This window comes from Protopterus annectens, chromosome 5.part1, assembly GCF_019279795.1.
Source record: "Protopterus annectens isolate FY-2018-M chromosome 5.part1, PAN1.0, whole genome shotgun sequence".
NCBI lineage: Eukaryota > Metazoa > Chordata > Ceratodontiformes > Protopteridae > Protopterus > Protopterus annectens.
Window position 1 is genome coordinate 332,697,429 of NC_056736.1, and position 22,707 is coordinate 332,720,135.

At 42.3% G+C, this 22,707-nt stretch overlaps 1 protein-coding gene across 5 annotated transcripts in view; it reads left to right on the top strand.

Moving 5' to 3' along the window:
• The window catches only part of ANAPC15 (anaphase promoting complex subunit 15), a 250,982-nt gene that overhangs the window by 3,523 nt on the left and 224,752 nt on the right, over positions 1–22,707 (top strand). For 2 of the 5 annotated variants that reach the window (XM_044073014.1, XM_044073015.1), the window contains exon 2: positions 13,393–13,501. The exons of the other annotated variants lie outside the window; for them this stretch is intronic. The gene's annotated coding sequence lies outside the window, so the exon portion shown is untranslated. The remainder of the gene's footprint in view (positions 1–13,392; positions 13,502–22,707) is intronic. 5 annotated transcript variants of the gene reach the window in all.

Here is a 22,707-nt window from a genome sequence, read left to right on the forward strand (position 1 = left end):
ATCCAGTGACCAAAAACTCCTGTCTGTCTACAAACCTATCAATTCTGCTGGTCATTGTCTGTACTTGTACAAGGTTGCTAAGGCTTGAAACTCTTTACCTGTATCCATCAGGTCAGTACTTCCCCTCCCATCTTTTAGAACCACTCTGAAAGACTTCCTAACTAAAATCTGTTTCTGTTCTTGCTCCTAACTAAAATCTGTTTCTGTTCTTGCTCAAAACCAGGATAAGTTGTATCCCTAAATGTAAACCAGTACCTTTTCATTCTTTATATGTCCTTACTCTCCCTTCTTCAATTACTTCTATAAAATTTTGTTCCCTGAATTTCTCTCTAAATGTACCATAAACCTTTCCCCCCTCACTTCATATTGCAACTCCTGTTTGCACTAGACTAACTTACCTTTAATTTTGCAAAAATCTGTAAAATTTCTCTAAATAATAAATTATTTTCCTATAACTTGTATTGATTTTTAAGTAATGTTTTAGATTGCCTTTTTTATAATTAAACTGCAGCTGTTTTTTGTTTTATTTTTGAAGATTGTGAAATTATTGTTCTTAAAATTTTTCTCCCTGGGTCTCTGCTGAAAATGGGCTTCTACCCAGTTGGACTTTCCCTGTAATCAAATATCAACAAATCAATAAATAAATATCACATTGAGTTATCAAATTTGATGTCTTCCTTGTAATACTTGTGGAAGGGAGATGGAGATCTCTGGATTTCACTAATATATTAGGATGGAGCAGGAAGGCAGCAGATGCAGCAATCAAAGAAGTGAAAGCCCAGATGTGGAAAGAGTTTGGCTTACAGATGGACGCATTTTGCTTCTGATAAACGAAGTGGCAATTCAGGCAGGGGCTTGACATTGCCCAGTTAGCAGAGTGGAGAAGTCCTGACCTCAACTGTGTACATTGTAAGAAGGTAGAAGGAACACTGGGAACTTCTGAACTTGGTGGACATGCCGTTTTTATTGAAGATAGCACATTAACTGATGGGATTGGGTAGATTTTTCTTTAGATGAGGTCACATGTGGTTAGTTCTAGTTCTGCAGTGACATGGCTATGTGTATGGATTTTATGCAGCCGGAAATGCTTAAGACATAGGTTGGTGTTTGAAGGTTATCATTAAAATGCCTTTTTGGTGTTGCGTGGAAGACAGACATAACCCCTGGAATGGCAAACTGTTATGGTGCTCCTAATATTCAGAAAGAGGGGAATGGTGTGTTCAGTTACAGAAGAGTCACACTCCTCAGCCGCTCCAGGAAAGCCTCTGCTAGGGTGCAGGGAAGGAATCGTCATCTGATTTTAATTTATCGTGGGGTGTATTGCAGATTTTTTCCTGGCCTTAGAAAAGTAGATTGAGGTGCATATAATTTTATTTTTGCCCTAGCATGGATATTGGTCGGGGGGGGGGGCAGGACTTGTGGACGTATGTGACTACATAACTTAGAAGGTGTTGTGGGAGATGTTGCATTGCTTCTGTGGAGTCCTGGGGTAATACTGCATGCCAATAGGTTCCTGAATTTGTCAAGCAAATGTTGTGTCCATATATGTCATGTTACATCAGATATAATCATTGGGTGCATAACATTCCATAAATGGTACATCATACCTCTCCTTCTGTTACTGATTTTCATGTACAGGGTATTAAAGCTCAGCAGAGGATTGGAGATTACTTGGTTCAGAGGTTCATGGCATGTCTTTTAGATGTGGGAGGAAGTAGATGCTGTTAAGTCATTAAGCTTGCAGTCTAAGTGATCTTCAAGAAGCTTAGCCAAGTAACCCATTAAAATTATGGGAAATTAACTGCCCTGATCAAGCAGACTATTGCCACATAGATATTTTATGAATCTGTAGCTTGGTTGTCAATAAGGCAGCCATGAAGGGGTGTTTTTACTTTGTGTCTTTAAACCCACCTCTTAATGGTGAGGGAAGCACCTGCATCACAGCTGGGGTTACCAACCAAGAAGCAGTGCACATACTACCACGCCCAGCCTGCAAGATCTACCAAGAGCCCGGCTTTAATAGCCATGGCCATGCCTCTCTCACAGCTTTGACCTAGTTGATGGGGACTGACCTATCCCTACCCTTAAAGTGCCTTGGGCAACAGCTGGTGAGCCTCAACCCCTCCCTGGCAGGTGAACTTGGCAAAAAGCCATGTTTTCACTAGTTCCTCCAAACTTGATGGTAAAACATGAATGACCAAGGAAGAATTTGAGACTGCCCATCCAGTTATCAAGGTTTAGCTTGAAGGTGGTAAGGGTGCTGCTCCGCTTGACATGCAGTGGGTGTTTGTTACAGAAGTGAGGGATATGTTATGAATCTTGTCATGCCACCATGTCTTATTTGTGTTGATGAAGGTTTAGTTCACTTTACTGGATGTTTTGAGATATAATTTGTTCTGAGAGGGAATAGAAGGTCAAAAAGGGTTTGATCATTCATGGCTTGAAAGGCTAGGCACAGATCTCTGTAGAGGAGTCTGTAAGAGACTAAGTACAGCGAGAGGGCTGCCAGTGTGTTCTGATAACTAAAATTTGTGAGGCTATTTATCTTTTAGTTATGAATCTCTTGAAGTCTCTCAGGATGTGTACCTTTTGGCATGTAGTTATCTAAACAGATCACATTATATTCAATAATGGGTCTGATGAGATGTGAGTAAAGGGGAATTAGGACTTTGGATCTAATGAAAATAACCTTTGGAAATTAGATGCATCAGAAGGCTTTCCAGACTACTGTGGAACATGATGGTCAAATGGTTTTCAAGCATACTGCTTAGATGCCTTTTGACAGTGTATGCTGGGATGGGTATGTCACCCATACAGTATGTGAAAATGTTTATTTACTAAAATAGAAATATGATACTTTTCTTCACATTTAAATTGAGACCATTGTCCATGCACCAGTTGTTAACATGGTCAGTCCTATGCTGGAGCTACTGTGAGTCGATGGGAGATGGAATAACACCTGGTTTGCAGGCTTTACAAACTTTGGTAACCATAGGCCTGGAGGTATGACAAATAGATGCCAAGTAAGAAAGAACCTAAGCACTGAGCCTTGTAGTACAACACTGTTAACTTTTCTGCATTTGAGAGTGGCACCTGTGAGTCTAACCACATGGGTTCTGTCAGACACCCAGATTGCTATCCACCTTACAATACAATGGTTTACATTATTTGCATTCATATCTAAGTGGCTGCCAGTAATCTGCTTAGAGAATAGGTTTTGGCTTGGTTCAAGTATGCTATATGCTGCATAACCACTATCCTCTGCTTCAATTAATTTTTAAGTTCAAGAGTGCTGAATTGTCAGATAGTCACTACTTGGTATTGAGTGGGGTCAGACTCTTCCATTACTTTTCATTCAGTTTCATTTCACTGAAGCTTCAGCTGGGTGCATCAAACTGGCTGATGCTTCATATAAGTCAAGCGTACAAAAAAATGTTCCTCATGTGGAGAATATTTGCAACCCACCATCTTATTTAAATGTACTAACTCCAAAAGGTGGCACAAACACAGAAAATAAAGAAAAGCCTCCCCCATCTCTCTCTCTCTCTCACACACACACACACACACACACACACACACACACACACACACACACAAAATCACTGGTGGCTTGCAAAAAAACATACTGGTAGTGACTTTTTTTTGTATAGCAGAAGTGATCGGGCGGGACTATCCTTGAAAAATACAAGTTTACAAATGTAAACCCTGCCTACTTTACACTATTTCAGTTGCAAGGAAGCAAGGTTAGATAGTAAGGGTGGCTGTTGTACAGACCTGGGATACCCCAACTTGTAAGGGTATCCGGGGAATGCTTAGCAAGCAGTTGTCTTGGGAGGAATTTAGTGTTCACCTCCAGAATATCTTCTTTCATATACTGGGGAGGGCCAAGACATGGGGGTAGGAATGGATCATGTTCTAGACCTCCGTAGCTGACATTTCTAGGATGTCTTTTAAATATGTCTCTAATGATTGTCTTATTTTCCACCAGTCAAGACTACATTTTCCCATCTCCATTTCCCATAAAACAATGACGGTACTCCAAGGGATTATCTGAGGATTCTGGCATATATGGCTTCCACTATCTTGATTCCCTAACAGGGTTACACAAGGAAAATATAATGGTTTCTCAAGACACTGTGGATTTAGCAGTGGCATTCTCTGTCATTTCCATTCCCAGTGCTGAATATTGTCAGGAGGAAACTTTTATGGTGGGCAGAACTGGCCTTATTGAATGCCTGTCTCCCCCCCCCCCCCCTTCTCAGTCTGTAACCATAAATGCATTAGACTTTGTATGGAGTACAGCATCCAAGTGATTCAAAGTGCATGGAATTTGAGATCATCATCTCAAGAATAATGTATGTAAATGTTCAAGATAATGGCCTTGATAAATTCATTAAAGACATTGGACCATTACATACAGCAGCACTGTGATGTGACACATTAATAAACAAGTGAAAACAAGGTGTTAAGCCTTTGTGCAGACTAGTCATGATAGCCTGGGAAATTGCAATGCAGCACAATATCCCTTCAGGCTACTTTCATTCTGTCACAGGAGAACACTGTGATTGAGCAGATTCAGACTAGACCCAATGAATGTTAAGACCCAGTGGTCTTCCAGAAGATAATCATCTGTGGGGAACTTCCTGGGTAGATCTGCTTGCTACCATTCTTAAACAGTTAAAGAAATTGTCTTATAGAACACTGTATAGAAAGAACTGGAAGATAGATGCCCTTTCCTCCCCATGGAGAGAAATGTTCATCTGTGCTTACCACCTCATTTCCTGTTGTAACCAAAGTTTTTTTAAAACATCCAGAAGGACTCTACAGCAGTAGTTTTGAGACTGTCTAGATAATCTACGTGGAAATCCTTAGTAAAAGGTGACTCCATAGACAGCATTGGTTCCCCCTTCTCATGAAAATGACCAATAATAATTATCACAAAATTCATCACAGAATGGATGTATTCACATAGGACAATAGATCACTGATTTGCTCCAAACCTGCGGAACCTTCATTTGAATGCTTTGATGATAACATTGATTCCCACTTGGGCACCTTATCTCTAAGCATGTGCAGCTCTTATTAAATGAGGCTGGGAAACATGCTATGAGGAAATCATATTTAGCCAAATAGAAGAGATTTTCTAGCTGATGTCACAAGAACAACCAGAACCTATCCATGGCAGACTACCCTCTGATTCAATCTCTACTCTCTCTGTGGATTGCTCAGATTAGGCCTTTCTTACTCATCTATTAAAATAGACCCCCTTTCTTCCCTTTTCCAGGTAGAATAATTTTTGAAAGGAGTGTTGCATATCCATCCACCTTGGAAATGGAAATAGGTGATTCTTCTTTGGGATCTCAACTATGTTATAGATAAACACCCTCTACCACCCATTGAATTGAACCAGCTAACTTAATTCTTGACATGGAAAATTTTTGCTCACTGCTCTGGGTTCAGCTAGGCAAGTATTTTTCTCCTATTTCCTTGACTGGGTAGCCTTAAGGTTTAGTCCTTCCTTTATGACAAAAGTGATATCTGAATTTACTTTCATTCAGTGCATTCATATCCCTGTATTCATTCCTGAGCAGTATCTGGCTGTCCACAGACAACTCAGGTATTTTATTGACAGAACAAAAGACTATAATTTTGGATCAGCTCTTCCTCTCTCTTGATGGTAAGAAAAATGGACAGTCAGTGTCAAAACTGATATGTTTCTACGTAATTATCCCATTCCATCTATTTTTGTTATTCTTACCATGGTAATCCTTTCACTCAGAAGGCTAAAGCAGACTTTACTAGGGCTCTGACTACTTCTAAGGCACATTGTAAAGGAGTGGACCTACTTGGTCTTTTGTTCACACATTCAGTAAACATTACTAGAGTAACTTATTTTCAACTGTCAAAGGATGGCTTGCTAGATCAGTTTTCCAGGGACTTCTAGTTTCTTATGCCCTTCTTGGCTATATAAACTTAGGCAATCATCCCAGATAGATGCACTCTGCTGCAACAGTGATCTGATGATGAAGATAATACAGTTGTGTGAGTGAACTCACCATAACAGTGTATGTTTGAATAGACCAGTATTGCTGTACTGCTACCCTCCCTTCATCCCTTAATTATTTTAATGTTTTGTCCTTTCTTTATAAAATCTTTAGTCAGGGTAGGGTTCTCGTTTTCCTAGGACATATAAATATTCAAATTTTGTAACCTGGTCAGGTTGCTGTCATATTACTGCCTCCATTTTTGGAGAGAAGCAAAAAGGCTTTACTTTGGCACCCATGTGTCTGCTTTTATATCATGTCATGCTTCCTTGGACATATTCACTTGTAAGGTGCCCAAAAATTTTAGTATGTAGTTCAGATGTCCGATCTTTGAGGATATGGCCCACTATAGCAGATGCTGCTGTATGTGAGACAGTATATAAAATATTTTATCCTATTTTAAACCTGGATATAAGGCACTCGGGGGATTACTTGCTCTTCTACCTGCAGGAGGTAATGCTTCAATTGTCAACACCCTGTCCTGATCTTGATGTTATCTGGTGCGTACACAGATCTCTATAATTTGATATCTCTTCTGTAACAAGTAGACTATCTGTAGTAGGTAATGTGACTCTCTAGTTTCTCAGCAAAGTTGTTGGCTTTTTATGAGATTAATACAGAACTGGCCCATAGCACCCTTCTCCTGTCTCGTAGAAAACTCTTCTGAGACAAAGATATAAAGGTGTTAGACTTTGTTTCATTTACAGTAGGCATAATGTTTGGTAGACTTATTTTTAAAATCAAAAATTATCTGACAATTTCTAGGTGCATCACAATATGTGGTGCCTATCATCCTGCAGATTTGTTTTAAGTATCTCAGGCCAAAAAAAACCCAAAGTGGAATTGTTTTGTAAAACACTTAGAAATATGGATGTGAAATAAGTGCTACAGTTCAACATTTCCTCCTTTGAGAACTCCATTCAACTCTGGTCACTGTCAAGTGTTACCGCTAGGGAAAACTCACCCTGTGAAAATTTCTTATATGACGTTATATTTATGATTACTTACAAAAAAGCTAATCAAGGGTATTGATCATATAACAAGAATCTTGTTAAATAATCGATACTTCTGGTTTAATAGCACTCATCTTTATATCCCTGTGCCTCTCCTTCCTTCCTTTCTTTGGGCTGCTGTAACTCTTATCTTCCTTTGTCCTAGATTTTAAACAGGTCCTTGTAGTAAAAATATTTTTATTTAAAACTTGACAGTCTATGCATGCTGATGATATTGCATTGTACACCTCTCTGTATTTAAAAAATTATATGTACATATATAACCCGTCTAACTGATTTTTAAACAAAACTGTAAATGATGTAACTTTATATAAGGGGTATCTGAATAATGGTACTGTTGCTCATGAGTGAAACTGACTGCAAATGATGTAACAATGCAAATGATGCCTAGTATAAAAAGGGTACTGCTCAGTCGGACTTTTAGCAGTAAACAAATGCCAGTAAATTAAATAAATTTGTATAACACTAACTCATACATTTTAACAATGCATGTGCCACCCTATCAACCCTAACATCATGATGTTGACCAGATTAAGATGGAGTAGATGCAAACACAGTACTGAAGTCTTTACTTGAAATCCAAATTTGCCAATTATTTTTATATAAAAATAATTGTTTTTCAAATTACGTATTTCAGGATTTCTAGGATGACAGCACTAGGCACCACTTGATTCTGTACAAATCATTAACAAAAATCTTGGGGAAACACTGTATTCATGCCTGTAGAGAGAATTGGTTGCCTTTTAATTGTGTAAGTAATGAACCTGTCAGTGGCAATGTGTTGTATTTACTCATCATTCCCACTGCTTCATTATGTTCTTGCCATCCTGAAAAGAAGCATATCTCTTGTTCCACTCCATACAGAAATTGTTGGCCTTTAAGAAAAAGTGTATTTAATTTGTCTGATTGCAAGTGACATTTCTCCTTCAAAAACTGGTATTTTTTATCGGTATCGGAAGTTTCCTGTCAGGAACAGCTATTATAGCTACCTGTCTTATTTAGTTAATTAGGGGGTTAATTTTGCCATAAACATTCTGCTTGCGCAATTTTTAAAATTGTAACTAAAAGATTTATTTTGGGATGGGCAGGGTTGATGTTTTGTACAGAATCTAGTGGTGCCTAGTGCTATCATCCTAGAAGTCTTGAACAAAAGCAATTTGAAAAGCAAATAACGCATTTCTATGCAAAAGTCATTGGTAAATTTGGGTTTTATAGTATAATGCTTATGACCTGCCATTTTTACTGTTAGTGTTTTTATTTTTGTAAAAAAAAATGCTGACAAGGTCATTGTATGCTGCTTGTGCTTTTACTTTGTGAAGGGGTTGGGAGAAGAAGTTTTGAGAGCAAGCATGGTGCTTCTGTACAGTGGGTGACGACTTGCCTTTTAGCTCAGCCAGCTCTTACAACGTTTGGCCTCTTACTCGGCTGCACCATGGATACTTAACTCTGGTCTGTCTGGTTCCACTCCTGCTGTTTCTAGAAAGAAAAAAGCATTTGGAAATGAGCCTTTGCTGACTACACTGGCTCAATCTACACTTCAGCCAATAGTGGGTGAACCTGCAGTGGCCATTGCTCCTTAGACTACTTGCTTACTTTTCTGGCTTCCTCTGATGTAGTCCTTTCAGCCACCACAAATAGGTTGCAGCTTCTTGGGATCACTTGTGCTGGAGAAGTTAACAATATCACCTTTTGAACCCGTCCATCAAGCTGATTTAAGGATGTTCATCCTACTGATCACAACTCCAGTAGTCTTGGTTATATCCTGACCAGGGTATTACAGCTGACCAGCTTATAAAGCTTTAGGACATGTTCTATATACCCAGACTTTCAGTCAGCTCGAGTTTGAGCTGACTAAAAAGACAGGTTTGGTTACTAAGCCCGGCAGAGCTTTCCTGGCACTGTAGAGTACACTTCTCTGAGGCTTTTGAGGATCAGTCAGCTTGTGCTGTCCCTTTGCTGGACAGATAAGTTCCCTTTTGGGAAAAATTTCCATTTAAAAAATGTTTAATGATACTTTCCTCTTCAGGTACATTATTTTAAAGCTAGGAATTTGTGTGTTTAAGACTGTCATGAAACTGTATTGTACTTTTAAGTAAGAGAGCACTTTATTTTAAATAACTTTTAAATTAAATAAATTGAAAAACATATTTTACTGTGGAGAAATTGTGCTTTAGTTTTGGGGCAATCAAAGTGTTTTTTCCATACAAAAACAAAATAAAAAAGTGATGTTATTTTTTCTAGCTTTTGCTGCTTGCTCTCCCTATGAAAGAGGCACCTTGCGGGTGGCGCAGTGGTGCAGTAGCATTGTCACCTCACAGCAAGAGATTCTCTGGTTCAAATCTCAGCTGGTGTGCCTTCTGTGCGGAGTCTGCATGTCTTCCCTGCATTCGTGTGGGTTTCCTCTGGGTACTCCAGTTTCCTCCCATGTTATAAAGACGTGTCTGGAGCATTTCTCCCCGGGCTTCCTCTGAAAATCGGCTTCTTCCAAGTCGGACTTTCCTGGTTAACAAATGTTAAATACATAAATAAATTTTAATTTAACCATGGAATACACTACTGGGCTCGTGGTCAGTCCTTCCAGCCAAGTTAAGCAAGCATCCTTTGCTGCCACAGCAGTCTAGCAATTTGTCTCAGCCATAGGTGGGTGACTCTGCAATGGCCATTAGTTGTTCCTCGCGCTACTCATCTTTTACCCCAGATCCATCTGGTGTAGCACTTTCAGATGCTATGGACTGAGTCACATCGTCTGAGGCTGTTGGCATCCCTTCAGTGGACAGGGAAAAGCCATTCTTGCTGGTCCATGTAGAGAAAACAGGGAAGAGTTCCCTGTTTTGTCAAAATATTGCACCCATTCCTGGGGAAGCTGCTGCCATTAATAACACTGTTGGTTCCATTTCTTCTGCCAAAAGAAATGGAAAACTATACATGTATCTACTCCTCCTCAAATTTCTCTAGATAGGAGTAGTTTACTGGGCCTGGCTGAGGATTTAAGGGGTTTAAGGTAGTTTTATGTTAAAAGAAAGAGAGAGACCTCCTTCCTGAAGGGATTCAAGATTATGACTCTGGACAGATATAGGATTTTTCTCTTCATATTTCTGATTCAGACTTTGAGGAGATCTCAGTTTCTGTTTCTCCCTCTGGGGGTTCCTCTTTCTGCTAGACATTTTCTAGAAAGTGCCAGTGTTTTCAGTGGGAGAACATTGGGGTTTCTCAGTCCCTCGGAAAATACTATGAGCTGTTAGAAAATGAATTTCCAGAACTTTCACCCATTCCTCCAGTTCTGATAGCTTTGAATGATGTGTGTCAACTGTCTGCAATTTTCACGATAGTCAGCCAGCTGCCCCTAAAAAGGCAGATAGATTGTATAAAGTTTCACAGTCTTGTAAGTTTTTGTATATTCTTCCCAAACCTGACCCAGGGTAAAATAACCAGGAGGTTAACTAAACTTTTCAGATCTTTAGATCAGTTGTCCATTTCTTGTGAAGGTAAGAAGAAGGGATAAGCTGCATCAAAACTATTTCCAAGTAGTTGTCCTGTGGTCTGGAAGGTGTATGCTATTGCCTTTTGTTTTACTTGCCACAACAAAACTGTTCCAGGCAGGGTCAAGGCTCACTATACCAGAGCCTTGGTTTCTTCTATGGCTTTTTGGAAAGAGTTGGATTCTAGAAGTATTCTAGAAGCAGCAACTTGATCCTTTGTGCATACTTTAAAAAGTACTTTAAGCTTGATTTCTTCTGTAGGTCTACGTCAGGCTTTGCTAGGACTATTCTTTAGGGGCTCCTGGACCCTACTCCTTCCACCTCCCAAATGTAGTAAGCTAGAGTACTCTACCAATATAGCTAAGGCTACTGCAGCAGTGATCAGTATGATTAACAGTACAGTTTTTAAATCTACCATAACAGATGATGGAATGATCACTGCTGCAGTAACCCCCACCCCCTTGTTTTTTGGGGGGGGTGTTTTGTGCCAGGGTGTGAGTGTTTTTTTTTTGTAGCATTGTCCTTTCTCGACTCGACTTCTCTTTCTCTGCAGGCATGAAAGCTTTGAAGAGCTTTGGCATCCAAACCTGTCTTGGTCATCTCAGCTCGAGCTGACCAGTTTTGGAAGCTGGCTGGCTGTTGTATCTTTGGCAGGATATAACCCATGTAGCTAAGGCTACTGCAGCAGTGATCAGTCGAACATCTACTGTTCTTTTAGGTGTACTTACACAACTGTACTTTCTTGACTTGGAAAACTTACTCTTCTAACAGATGATCTGTCAATGACGAGTGCCTGAGCTGCATGCTCTCATGATTGATGAGCCCTGTTTATTTTCTACAGCGATTGGGTTTCTGTGACAGACCTCTCATTCATGATCAAAGTAATTTCACAATTTACTTTTAATGAGGCTGTCAAGACTCCCAGTTTTATATCTAGAACTAAAAACAGGTAGCAAGGATTCTGTATACTCAGAATGTGCATAGACAGCTCAGGTACTATCTGAACAGAACTAAGTCTTTTAGAAAAGCTGATCAGTTAGTTCTTATCAGTGGACAAAAAAGGGACACCCTGTGGCTAAACAGACAGTTTCCAAGTGGTTGTCCTCAGCTATTGCTTTTTGTTGTTCCTACCTTGGCAAATCCAAACCAAGCAGTATCAAGACACATTCTACAAGAGCCGTGTCTTCGATGGCATACTAGAAGGGGGCAGATGCTAGAAGCATTACAAACTGTATTCCTTTTTTAGTTCCAAGGCTAGCTTTTCTAGGGCCAGTTTCCAGGGCCTTCTAGATTTGCACTGTTCCTCCTCTTAGGTTGGATAAGTTTTGGTAATCAACTCCTGTAGCCTAAAGGCTACTGCAGATGTTCGAATTCCTTACTTCTGCAGTAGACGCACCCGTCACCGGTCACCCATCCTCCATATTCCTCATCTTGTATATAGTTGTAGTTGGGATATAAAGTAGGATTCTGTGGGTTTCTGCTTTATATTTTTCTTGGTTATGATCGTGTGTGTTTCTGATTCAGGATTGTTAGGCTCTTCTTTCTCTCTCTGTATGGGCAAGAAAGCCCTGAATAAATCTTCCATCTGTCTGCTCATCCCCTCTTTGGGGTTAACCATTCAGCAGTTAAGAGTGTAGGTGTGGGGGCAAGAGCCAGAGCTTTGTGAAGCTGGTTTGGTTGTTAATTTTTTAAACAGGTAAACAACCCATATAGCCAAACAGCCACTGCAGCAGCGAGGAATTTGAACAATTACTGTTCCAGGGAAGTGGACCTTACACAACTGTACTTTATTAACACTAATGTGTACAACTGTGGACCGTTATATTGTCTAAAATTATGATGGATAGTACTTTACTTCAGGGGTGTCAGAAGCTGCAGAAGGCTGGGGAGGTGGAAGGCAAAACTGCCAGTTAGTGATCTAAAAGGGCAGTTTTTTTAGCGGTCTACATCCATAACAGAAGCTTATCTGTGACACATGATGTATGTAGTGCAAATGAGAGTTACGTTTGGAATAGCTTCACAGAAATTTCATAGAAAATTACAAATGAAGCTAAGGTTGCACTTGCATGGTATCTGAGCCAGTGTCCATATAGGCAGAAGTTAGAAAAAGAAGGAAGTAGTGCTGTAACACACTTAGGGTTGCCACACACAGAGCAACAGCCACAAAAGAGTGGTGGAAAGCTGTTAAATACTAGTCGGACTATTAAAAAAAGACCAAATGAAGTGTTTAATAGCTTCCAACTGCTTTTTTGTGGTGACAACTTATTGCTGTAATGCCCTGGTGACTTGAGCTTAACAGCTGTAAGAGGTATAACAAGCATGCCTTTTCCCCCAAGTTCTGGTCATAATTACAGTGATCCATACACTGCAAGTCATTGTCTTTCAAAAAGAAGACATAAAATGCATCACATAACATCTAGATTCTTGCAGCATCCAAAACCCAAGTTGTAGAAGTTGATTTTGACACAGGTATAGTGAAGGCTTTTGCCATGGTTGCTGTAACTCGTATGTGGGGGTGGTGAGATTATATTTTTAAATTCTTCTCATAGTCAGACCTCCAGAGGTGCGCAGAAAAGGTCACTATAACTTTTCTGGGACTGGGGAAAGTGTGATCTTTATTTCTCTAATTTTCTTCACAATTAAACCTCAGCAATATGCACACAAGGTTCCTTTAGCTTGTGTGAGGCTGCAACGATGTGGTCTTTTTTCAAATTTTCCCATTAAAAAAAAAAAAAAAAAAAAAACCTCAGAGGTATGCACACATGATCAGTATAGCTTGTTTGTTTGTGTTGTATTGTCTTGGAAAAACAGGCTGCAATACATGACTGTGATATTTTTTCACTTTTGTCTTTTGAGGGTGAAGAAGCAAGCTGCATGTTGTGTCACAGCGCCAACTACAAAAGTATCACTGTGTCCATTTATCATTCAATTTCATCCCAGTCTACACCAGTGGGATACACAGAAGGTGACTATCTCTTTTTTTCCCCCTTCCTTTTGACAGGGGAGACAAACATTATTCTAATGTACAGTTTGTGCATCTTTGCAAGCATTTATCTTCTCAGTTTATTGGGAGCTACTTTTTTGTCACCTTTGATTATTAAGTATTGAGCACAAATGATTTCTTCCTTGAAAGGAAAGATACGACCAACTTATTTTTACTTAGTCATGATTTTTGTCCAGGCCTTAATTGTAGCAAAAGGCTGGGAAGTGTACCTCACAGCATTTATAACTCCATGGCTTCCGGGGCCCAGACAGACAGCCTCAAGACTATCAGCTTAATTCAGTTATTTCCTCCATAATTGTTATAGTGCAGTCTTGACCATTTTGGGGGAGTTGAAAGGACGGAAGAAGAAAATGAAGAGATGAAGAGTACGAATGAATTTCTTTATTTAGCCACAGTTTTAATTCGGAAAGTATTTGGGACTCAAAAGCTTGAAAACAAAGGCTGTAAAATGCAACTATGAGCCTCTAGAACCCAGTGGTTTCTGGGGATCTGAGACCTCTGGCTTAAGCTGATTATTCCCTCTTCATTTATTATGGTGCAGTCTTGGCCTGTTAACATATTTTGAAAGAATGCAGGAAAATATGAAGAGCCAACAAAGTATGAGAAAGCAAGAATAAACTAATCTGAATGGTGTGGCAAGGCCAGGATGGAGGAGTAGGAGTCGCACTGGGGGTATGCAGAGGGGGACAGTGGGAGGCCCATGAAGTCATTTTCTTATGGTTTTCATTTCATCAAAGGCCAGAGTTAAAAATGTTCAGTACTGCTGGGACTGCCCTGTTTAACTACATCACACAGGTATATTACACTTCATAAAGGATTTTATAAGTCTGTGATATCTGGATAAGGGAAAAAACACATGCAAAGATGCTTGCTTTTGTCAGATATCTGGTATACAACAATCCTTTTGATTGCGTGTTTTTATGTACTGTGTACACGGTTGCTTAATAAATAGTGTTAAACATGCTCTTGCAGACACAGTCCTCAAGGGGTTTAACTCGAGTTTTGCTATAGGTTTTGTCCTTGATAAGTGGCACACTCCATTGGTGATGTCTGTCCTTAAGGGTGGCCTTACAACGGACCTGGGTAATTACAATCCTTTCAGCTGTACAAGCCTCATCTTCAAAATCATGGGGTGTTTTATAACTAAACTCATAAACTGTGATATCAAGACCCTTGTTATACTTGACCTTCAACAGTCTGGCTTTATGAAGACAGATCCTTTCTGTTTAATGGCAAACTTCTTCAAAAGGGTTTCAGAGACTGTAGATATTGCCCATGCACTATACATAGTGCATGTTAATCAGGCAAAGGTCTTCAACACCATTCCTCATGCTGGTATCATACAAAAGCTAATTGTTTTAAGAATCAACCCATATCTGATAAAATGGATAGCAAACTGGCTGAAAGATCCACACTGTGTGAATTACAGGTGCTTCACCAGAATGTGTGAAGCTGACCAGTGTTGTCCCCCAGGGCTCAGTGCTAGGACATCTTTTTTGGTATCCACTTCTGACACCTCCAAGTGGAAAGCCAAGACCTTTGGCTAACAACGTTTGCAGATGACTGCAAACTGGGAGTTATGTCACCCTATGACACTCAAACTCTCCTGAATGAGCACTCCCTAATAAACTCTTGGTGTACTAAAATGGTCTCCATGCTAAAATGTGTAGTATCACTTTTTGTAGACAGCCCCTCCCCTCATCATACTGTATAGACAACACACCATAACAAAGTGAAATTTTGTCAAGAACCTAGGTACTTGGGATATGATGTTGTAAATCTTTGTTCATTCATGACAGATAGGACCTCGGTTCCATCTTCGGAACCAATATGGCTGTTTCCCAGCTCGCCCAAGCCAAAAACTCTCGGCTAAGAACCTACCCACAATGCCCCTCTCCTAGATACTCCTGATCTCATTTACCACGTTCCTGGTCAGACGTGTTAGCCATCTCTCTCAAAGCTAAGTAGTAAATTGTTGATTTTATGACCGTTTTTCTTCTAAATTACTAAATTTTAGTCAAGTTAGCCTTTTCTCACTGTCTCTTATAACCTAGGCCTATTTCCTACCCTTTTTCTTGGTAATTTAATTTTTTACCCTTTTGTTACTGTCCCTCTCTCCTGTCTTTGACAGGCCTTCCCTTTTTACTAGTGTTATTCCTTAACATAACATCACTGGTATTGTCTTCCTTATTTTTTCTATAGGATAGCATTGTTTCCTTATGTCAGACAAAGCTAAGTTGGGTTTTAAACAGTTTGACAAGTGTGGACGTAAGATGCATAACTCGGATACACATGTCCGTTGTGTCTACTCTTTGGGCGTGGATCATATTAAAGCTGATTGTGACATTTGTGCTAGTTTTAGTAATCGGACGCTAGCAGAACGTTAGCATAAACTTATTTTAAATGGTTTACTCAAGCCACCTTTCTCGGAGGCTCTGTCTGGGTTGGAGGTTTCACCCCCTCCTAAGACCAAAAAATATACAGAAAAACGGGAGTCAGTTATGGAACTGAGTCAGCTCCGTGCTTCGGCGCCCCTGATGCAGACCTCTTCGGCACCAGGATCTGTGTCCTCTCCCTTGGTGCCGACCATGGTATTCACTCCTGTTTTGGTTCCCACCACTGACTTTGGTGCCGTCCTTGGTTCCCACATCGGCTCCGATGACTGTACATGCATCAACACCATCCCCATCCATGGTGCCGATAGTTTCCTCGGCTCCATGGGCTCCGATGACTGTACATACCTCATCACCATCCCCGTTCACAGTGCCAACAGTTTCCTCGGCTCCATGGGCTCCGATGACTGTACATGCCTCGGCACCATCCCCGGCCACAGTGTCGACAGTTTCTTTGGCTCCATCGGCTCCAAAATTTGAATACCTGCCAAGGACAAGATATTCCCCAACTTACGGCCCTTTCTTGGGGCAGAGGTTTAACCCCTTTCTAGAAAGACCTGATTCCCCTTCAGCAGCCTCCTTTAGATCCACTAGGAGTTTTTCTGAACTAGACCTAGTGCGGGTTGTGGACCAGCTTCTGGCAGCTAGGCGATTTGCCTATTCCAGCTAGACGACCTGTCCCTCCTGGCTTGAATTCTTTTACCTCATCTTCCCCTGCTTATCCTCCTCCAGCATCCACCCTGTTCCCGGTACCGATGTCCACTTCGGTACATACTGTTTGGGCTCCGACAGCAGTGTCTCCCCTCTCGGCACCGACCACCCTTGCTGCATCATGGTGCTTGGACAGTCCGTACCTTGGTACCTAATCCGGCACCTATTTTCTCATTGGCTCCGTCTATGTCCACGGTTCCGATGGCTTCCAGTTCTCTCAGAACCCCTCAACTGGAGGTGGGCCTGCTGTACAGGTGATGGAAAGACCCCTTCATTCTGAAGGCTCACAGCCAGCACCTTGGACACCAGTATCAGAAACCTCCCTTAGCATGCACCTCTCCCAACCCGCTATGTCTGGTCCCCGGGCATGGGAGTCACAAGAACCCCATGTGAAGGGGAACCCCTTCTCTGGAGTCCTCCTCAGAAGATCCCACTGGAGAGCCACCCCGGAAGAAATGTTGCAAGAGGAAGCACCTTGACTCCCAGGAGGAATCTATCACAGAAGACCCTGATTGTGATGAGGAGGAAGGGTCCCCATGTTCTTCCCCAGATGGTGTTTCATTCGGAGACATTCTTGAAATCCTCAGACAGCGAGGGGAATGGAAATCCTCTAACCCTTCTTCTGAAGAATCAGTGTTTCTGCAGGCCTTCCATGCCCAGCCATCTACTTCCTGGGTGACCCCACCAGCAGATGATCTTGTTAAACTAATTGTGCAGCGTGCCTGGAAGGCCCCGGACAATGTAGAACCTGTCCCCTGGAGGCCGGCCAAAATTTTATCTACACCTGAAGACCAGCCCACTGGTCCAAGTAGCCGACAGTTGATTCTATGGTCGTGGCGGCAGCCACCAAGAGGGAACTGGCAGAAGATAGTTCCACTGTCCATCCTCCAAACAGGGAGTCCCGGAGCATGGACAGACTAGGGAAGCGGACCTATGCTTCAGCAACCTTCGCCATTTGGTCGCTTAATTATCTGGTACATTTTATCACCTCAAAGAGACCTAATTTTTGAAATGTCTTCCTCCTTGGTGAAGGTACTGCCTGATGAGGTGTGTGACACTGTCGCCTCGCAGCTAGCTACCCTTGAATCCATCTCAAACTCTTCGATGTGTTTGATATCTCACACCGCCGAGGGGGCAGCTCGAGCTGCCGCATCTGGTGTCATGAGACGTAATGCTTGGATGTGGTTGTGTGACTTCGCACACCCCTTTAAATCTTCCTTCGCCAATGCACCTGTCGACATATCTGCACTTTTTGGACCCAAGGTACGAGATACACTTGCTCGTATTGAGAAAGATGGAAAGACCTTGTCTGCTGTGGGGCATATGCTTTTCCTAACCCCAGAGGTCCTACTCCAGGAACCAGAAGGGGGGAAAGATATGGTTCAAGAAATCCCAAGGATCTTTTCGTGACACTCGTGGTGAACAATCCCCCTGGGGCAGAGAGGGCAACTCATATGGAAGACGCCCCTTTGGGGGTAGAGGGGGTCCACGTAAACAGGGATCCAGATATTCTTTCTCCGGCAGACCCTACCAGCACTTCTGAGCAGCGGCCCGATTGCTTTCCTCTGGAAGCAGTCGAGGGTCATTTTTCTCTGCATCTGCCAACCTGGGATCTTATTACTACCAATGTTTGGGTGCAGAGAATAATATCCAGAGGCTACCAAATGCCATTCGACTTAACTCCCAGACCCGTCAAACGAATCCCCAATGTACCACTCAATCAGAGGGAATTAGCAGCTTTAGAAATAGAAAAACTGCTAAGAAAAAGTCATCCAACCAGACACACCAGAACAGACATGATCTGGGTTTTACTCAAGGTTCTTTTTAGTGCCAAAAAAGACAAGGGACTGGAGACCAGTCCTGGATCTCAGCCCACTGAGCAAATTTTTCAAACCTCAAAAATTCCGGATGGTCACAGTACAGTCCATTCTTCCCTTCCTAGGGAGGGGCAATTGGATGTGCTCTATAGGACCTACAAGATGTGTACTACCACATAAAGATGGATCACCGCTCCTGGAGGTTTCTCCACTCCCGGCTGGGATCCAATCGCTACCAGTTCAGGGCTTTGCCATTCGGTCTCTCTACAGCCCTCCCGAGTGTTCATCAAATGTATGGCAGTTGTGGTAGCCCAACTTCGACTACAAGGATTCCAGGTGTTTCCCTATCTAGACGACTGGCTCCTTACCACTCCGACCAGGAATCTCCTAGCCCGCAGCCTCTCTTACACTCAAGGTCTCACTCTTCCCTTGGGGATTACAATCAACAAAGACAAATCTCAGAAGTCCCCAATGAAGGCACTGGAATTTATTGGAGCGGTCTTTGACACAACATCCTGTCAAGCCCCCCCCCCCCCCACAGGCTTTTGAAAATAAGACACCAAATTCAAGACCTTCTTCCTCACACGTTTGTACCAGCATGTCTTGTACTGCAACTCTTGGGCTCCATGGCACCTGCCATTACTTTAGTACCACTGGCGAGACTGCACATGAGAATCCTGCAATGGCTCCTTTCTGCACAGTGGTCATTGTTAACCCACCCACTCAACCACATGATACGCCTTACAAACCGTTGAATGGAAGAAATGCTATGGTGGATGGAGCCACAAAAGAATCTTTGGTTGTTGACCATTCTGTTTTCCCCAACCCACGGCCACGGTGACCACGGACGCTTCACTGTGTGGGGGGGGGCATTTTCAGGGAAAGACTGTCCACGGCACCTGGACCCCCATCGAGGCCAACTTGCACATAAATGTCCTGGAACTGAGGGCAGTTCTCTTAGTGTTGCAAGCGTTCCATGCATCCCTACCCTCCGGGACCATTGCAGTTCAGTCAGACAACATGTCAGTTGTCTGGTATATCAACAAGCAAGGCGGAACCAGATCTTACCCCCTGTGTCAGGAAGCCATGAGGATTTGGCACTGGACTATAGCTTCCAATTGCTTTCTTATAGCAACGCACATTCCTGGGAGTTCCAACCTTATTGCGAATAATCTGAGCAGGAACATCCTGATGCTTCACGAGTGGTCCCTCAACCCTGTAGTAGCAGATCGGCTCTTCCAACAATGGGGCAAGCCTTGCTTCCCCCCTGAATTACAAATGCAGGAGCTATTTTGCCTTGATCCCCCTCAGGGGGAACCACCGAGGGACACTCTAATGCACAATTGGCCCCCGAGTCTTCTGTATGCCTTTCCCTCATTTCCCCTCATTCCAAAATTTCTCCAGAAAGCTTGGAGGTTGAAATGCAAAGTGATCCTCATTGCTCCCTACTGGCCACGTCAGGTCTGGTTCCCGTTTCCATGGCCTCATCTGATTCACAACCCGTGGATCCTGGATCATTCCCAGCACCCGTTATCCCATCCTCGGAGAATGACTCACCCGAACCTGCACAGTCTCAAGCTCACAGCTTGGTTCCTCTACTTCCAATGATTGCCAGGCTGCCTGACATCCCATCTCCTGTTCGTGAAATTCTTCTGGCCTCACACAAACCTTCCACTAGAAAGATTTATTCTAGTAAATGGACTAGGTTCTCTATTTGGGCCAAAGACCAGAACTTAGACCCTTTTCTCTATGCCTATTCAAAAGATTCTACAATACCTGACTGCTCTTCTACATGCAGGAGCCTCAGCTTCAGCGATCACTGTACATTTACAATTAGCAGCTATCGCCAATTTTCATAATGGTCTTGATAATTCTTCAATTATGTCACACCATCTATGCAAGACCTTTTTGAAGGGAGTATTACATGTTAAACCTCCGGTCAAGCCTCCCTTAGAACCCTGGGACTTGACTCTGGTGCTTCAGTCTCTCACAGGCTCTCCCTTCGAGCCCTTTGATTCATGTGATTTGAAATTTTTGTCATGGAAAACCGTACTTCTAGTAGCACTCATCTCAGCGAGAAGAATATCTGAGCTGCAGGCCTTGAGTCTGAAGAGTCCTTACTTGATCTTCCACATATAGGGTATCCCTTCGTACTGACCCTTCTTTCTTGCCCAAGGTAATTTCTGGCTTTTCCATTAACCAATCTACTGACCTGCCAGTTTTCTTCCCAAGGCATTTTAATAGAGGAGAGTACCTTTTGCACACCCTTGATGTGCACCAGCAGTTTCAGTTTTATTTGGACAGGACTAAATCTTTCAGGAAAACAGACCAATTATTTGTGGCCTTTGCAGGACCCAGATTGGGTAAACCTGTTTCTAAAGTTACTTTATCCTCTTGGCTTGGAAACATCATTACCTTTATCTACCAACAGAATAAGCTACCCTTACCTTCCAGAATAAAGGCGCATTCTACCAGATCTATGGCTACTTCTTTAGCTTTTCATTCCAGAGCCTGTATGGATGATATATGCACAACAGCCACTTCGGCAAGACCTCATACCTTCATATCTCGTTACAATTTGGCCTCCAGGTGATGAGTGAGTATCTTTTGGTTCTCTGGTGCTCAGGAATATCCTTCCTTAGGGCCACCCAGGACTCAAGTAGCTGGAGACTCTGTCCTATCTGTCATGAATGAATAAAGATTTACAACATCCGATAAATAAGTTATGTCTTACCATAACGTTCCATCTGTGTTGTAGATCTTTGTTCATTTATTACTTCCTGCCCTCCTTCTCCCTGCCTGGATTCCTGGTGGACTTTAGGAACTTCTAGTTAAGGTATTTGCTCAGACAGAGCCTCCTTCTATTTTTCCTGTTACTACATCTTTTATCTAGGGTGGGCAAACTCGATCTGGAGTGTCTAGGAGAAGGGCATTGCGGGTAGGTTCTTAGCTGAGAGTTTTTGGCTGGGAAACGGCAGTATTGGTTCCGAGGACGGAACAGAGGTCCTATTTGTCATGAATGAACAAAGATCTACAACACAGATGGAACGTTATGGTAAGACATAACTTCTTTTTAATAGCTTCCTCTTTTTTGACCATCGTTTGACAATGGTTGTCAGGAAATCCTTTTATTTACTCCCATCAAATTGCCAAAGAAATATCATCACATTCTAAAGAGGTAATCACTCCCTTATACTCAGCATTGATAAGACAATAATCAAACACAGTGCCCCTTTAGCAGTGTATCTTGTTAATCTTAGGTTCATAGGTTCATACTAGGCTATCTGCCCGAGGGTATTTACAAGCCTAGCCCATAGTTTTGTGGCTTACGCCACCCCTTTAGTATGGGGAACTATACCCATTATTTTGTTGTGCCTCTGTCGAGCAGTGACACTGAGGTAATCCCTGGGGTATATCTGCGATCTCCCATCCATTGGTCAAGATTTCTCTTGAACAAGGCCAGCGAGGTGCTCTGCCTCACATATACCGGGATTTTATTCCACAGCATAGGGAGTCTTTGGGTGATGAATCTATCCCTCCAGCACGTCCTATTAATAGCCGTGTCGAGGTTTAAGTCTCCCGCCCTTGTGGCTCTGACGGATCTAGATTTTTTGAGGTGAAGCATATTCATCAAATCTGGGTTTGACATGGCCTTGTATGTTAGGCAAAGGTCACCTCTGAGCAAGCGGCAAGCGACTGAATAGAGCTGGAGTTCTTTCAGTTGGGCAGCATAGGACAGATGTTTGAGACCCTTTATCCTTTTGGTGAGGAACTTTTGTGGCCTCTCCAGCTGCTGCAAGTGTCGGGTCAGATACATTCCGAATGGGGCATTGTACTCAATCATTGGTCTGATGAGTGATGAGTATAGGGAGACTATGACCTCCCTTGATCTAGATGAGAATCCCTTCATGATAAGGTGGGCAATGTAGAAGGTCTTCCTAACTACTTTAGCTACATGGGTGTCGAATGACAGACTACTATCAACCTGGGTCCCCAGGTCCCTGATAACTTCTTCTGTGCTCAGTGGATTGCCACCTATTTGGTAGGTAGGGGTAACCTTGTTTTTCCCGAAGGGTATGACTATGCATTTTTTGGCATTTAACTTTAGGCCATGGCTCTGGCACCAGTTATCCATTTCTGTGAGACCCTTCTGAAGGATATCTGTGTCAGATGTGTTTTCTACTATGGCCCAGTTTGCAGTCATCTGCAAACTTTGTCAGCCATAACCCTCCTGTGTTTGCTTGTA